Here is a 3,681-nt window from a genome sequence, read left to right on the forward strand (position 1 = left end):
ACAGAGAGAGAGACAGAGACAGAGAGAGACAGAGAGAGAGACAGAGACAAAGACAGAGAGACAGACAGAGAGACAGAGAGACAGAGATAGTCTGAAGACTAAAACTAAGTTTGACATCTGGCCTCCACATGTGTGCACTCACTGGTGCAACTGTAAACATGTAAAGGAGCCAGAGGTCCTCTGAGATTTCTCTAGACAACGACACTCCCTCTGACACTGTGAATACACCAGTGGGGGCTTAGTGGGCAGGCTGACCTCTAGTCTATCAGAGGAAGAAACTGGCTGAATATCTGCGTCAGGATGAGGGGCCACCAGTCTGGCCAGTGCCACTGACCTTCAAGGGATGGCCTGTGGCCTCTTAGCTGGCTATACAGAAAGCTCCAGTAGAGTTCCAGAGCAACTCGGAATGGAGCCACCCTTGCAGGGGGCTGTGCTTGCTAATGAGTGTGCCCCGTGGGTATTGGGGTTCTCCTCCATTTTTTTTTTCCTGAGCAGTTGCCAAGCTGGCTCTCCTTGGCTGGTCTCTCCAGATAAGCTGGGTTTTCTCTTTCTGCCAAGGAGTGAGCTTCAGACCCAGCCACAGTGAACTCAGAGAAATGCTCCTTAAAGTGACTCATCCAAGGTCCAGGAGTAAAAGGCAGAGTGGAGACTCAAGGTCTATCCTGCGTCTTACGCTCTTTCCGAAGGTGGATTCTGAGATGCTCCCTCCACCTAGCCTGCAATCCGTGAAGATGGCCTGTGGTGACCTCAGGGCTACAATCATCCAGTGTCCAGCTGTCCTCTCCCTCCAGAGAGGACCCATTCCTGCTCCTCTGGAGGCGATGGCCTCTTGCCTTGCTGCTTCTCAGGGTGGCAGCACTGCCCAGCAGCATGGCCTCCCTTCTCTTAATCTTCAGCTGCCTGTAGGATTACCATAAGGGACCCATCTGCCTCAGACTCTCTTACATCCTCCTCAGCAGGTGGAGCAGGCAGGAAGAAAGCCTCTTTAAAATGGGACGACCCAACAGTGTGCTGAGGCTACAGGGTGCTCAGGGACCCACCTCACAAGCCAGTGCGATTATCATTATCACACCAGCCTTTCCATGGATAATATAGACTGAGCATTTTGCACCAAGTTTTGGGATTATAGAAGCAATATTACGTAGGAAATACAACTAAAAAGTTTAAAAAGAAACCAGTAACCACTTGGAGGTTTGGTCACTGTCCAGGTTGGGCATTCTGGGGGGAGGGTTTTTTTTTCTATGCACATTTTGGGAAAGAGCTGCTCTCACAGAAACCAGTTGGCTCACTATCTATCCCATGTACAGGCAGGGGACCTGCTTAGTGATTGGGAACATCCCTAGATGGATGAGCCAGCTGGGCTTGGGGACTGCAGAATGCTGAGACCTGCTGCTGTCTGGCAGCAGGGCATTGGGTGAGCCTAAGCCTGGTTGTAAGCAGGATCCTATTTTCAGAAGACCTCATTGGTGCGGGAGACAGTAGTGTGGGGAGGCATCAGGTCAGAGGCCTGTGCATGTTGTCAACTTGAGCTGGAGCAGTGCGAGAACAAGGCTGGTACCACTGGAGAGCAGGAGGCGCAGGTAGGGGTGCTGTTGGGCCATTCAAGGCCATTGTGAATCTAAGGTGCGGGAGGGACTCTGCTTGGCAGCTTTCCTGCCGTGTCCTGCTATTGTGAATACTTACTGTGTATGAAAGACAGAAGATTGGCGTCCTAGGAAGACTGAATGGCCAGCCTGGGATCTTGTTCACACGCCCTGATTTTAACTGTGTATATGGTGTATGCTGTATGTATATGGGCGTGTGTCAGTGTGTATGTGATGGCCTTTACCTGCCAAGCTATCTGGCCCAACCCCAAAGGGTGGCTTTGTGGGGGGAGTTTTGAGACAGGATCCTGATATTTAGCCCAAGCTGGCCTTGAATACACAATCTTCCTGCTTCAGCCTCCTGAGTGCTGACTGGGGTTACAGATGTGTCACCACTCTAAAACATTTCTTCTCTCTCTCTCTCTCTCTCCTTTCTCTCTCTCTCTCTTTCTTTTCTTTCTTTACTTCTTTCTTTCTTTCATGGATGTTCTGCTTGCATGTCTGTGTGCCACATGCATTGGGTCCCAAATGCCATTGGACCCCCTGGAACTATAGTTACAGATGGTTGTGGCTCCCGTGTGGGCACTGAGGATTGACTCTGGGTCCTCTGGTTAACAACAGAGTCATCTCTCTGTCCACCACCACCTCTCTGCTGCTGCTGCTCCTCCTCCTCCTCCTCCTCCTCCTCTTCCTCCTTCTTTTTTTGGAGAGGGTTTCTCTGTGTAGCCCTGGCTGTCCTGGAACTCACTCTGTAGACCAGGCTAGCTTCGAACTCAGAAATCCACCTCCCAAGTGCTGGGATTAAAGGTGTGCGCCACCACTGCCCGGCTTCCTGCTTCTTAAGATACACATTCACATACCATTTTGTTTGACAAGGGATCTGTTGCCAAGGAAGCAAAACAGAAGAATAGTCCAGGATGTCACTTCTAGATTAGGATGTTCTGGCCATAGCAGAGTCTGGGAGAACATTCCAAGGCCAGATTACAGGGAACAACATTGGGTGACTGCCTGCGTTGAGTGGGCGTGGCAGGTAACAGAAATTAAATGCACCTCTCCACTGGGGTCCTCAGGACTGCAGACACAGTGCGTCTCCTGAGCTTTAGTTACTCAGGTCTTTGGTTTGGAGGGTAAGCACAGGACTGTGTACCCATCCCAGGGGTGAACTGTGCCCCCCATGCCAATGTGTCTCTGGCTCCTCTGTAGCACCCCGGGATGGCGGCTGTGGCTTTGGGCAGCCCCCTCCAGCAGTTACTCCCACGGCCACCCAGCACTTCATCCTCTCCCTGAGGCATGGGGACCGTCCTGTATGTGGTTCTCCCAGTCCAGAGCTGACGCTCCCATGGACAGAGTGGACAGGAGAGTTGCTGGTTCACTGCACCCAACAAAAAGCACACAGCTATGTCCAGGCAGCGGGTGTTGAACCAGGAAGCTTTATTTACACAGTAAAAGTAACAAGCAAATTCCTGAGACTAGAGCGGCTGTAGTGCAAGACAGTCAGGGCCTGTGGGGGAAGGCAGGCGGCGGTGTGTGGTGCTAGCGAGAAGACCCAGCACGGGGCTGCCTACCAGCTGCCGCCCTGGTCGGGCCTGGCCCACACCATTCACCACAGTGCCTCAAACAGTACCGCTGCTGCTGCCTGGCTGGGACAGCACACGTGGCCCTAGCGCGGCTTGCAGGCCCATCTGTCCCTGACCCCTGGACACCCCTCACCACTAACAATGCAATTCATTTGCCAATGAGACTATGCTACATCAGGCTATCCTATCTAGCCTAAAGGAGCTCCATCACCCTGCAGTTTTAAAGTATCTTTCTCTTCCTCCTTCAGGGGCCTAGCACCAGGGGTAGGGGTGGGACCAGCAGCATGGGTATGGTAAGGGGCAGCATCATGGGCTGTATGGGCGGAGGGTCCCTGAGCCCTGGCACCTGGCTTACATTTTAAGTGGCCATCATTCAAGTAATTTTAACCACATCAGTGGAAATGGGGTGCAGGATCCAGGGGTGAGTTCTAACTGCTGTGAACACTGAATGAACCCATAAAAAAGTATGGCATGGTCTGCATAGGAGACCTGTCTAGAAATTGGGAGGTCGGGGGGGGGGG

Source organism: Mastomys coucha, unplaced genomic scaffold, assembly GCF_008632895.1.
Source record: "Mastomys coucha isolate ucsf_1 unplaced genomic scaffold, UCSF_Mcou_1 pScaffold21, whole genome shotgun sequence".
NCBI classification, from domain to species: Eukaryota; Metazoa; Chordata; class Mammalia; order Rodentia; family Muridae; genus Mastomys; species Mastomys coucha.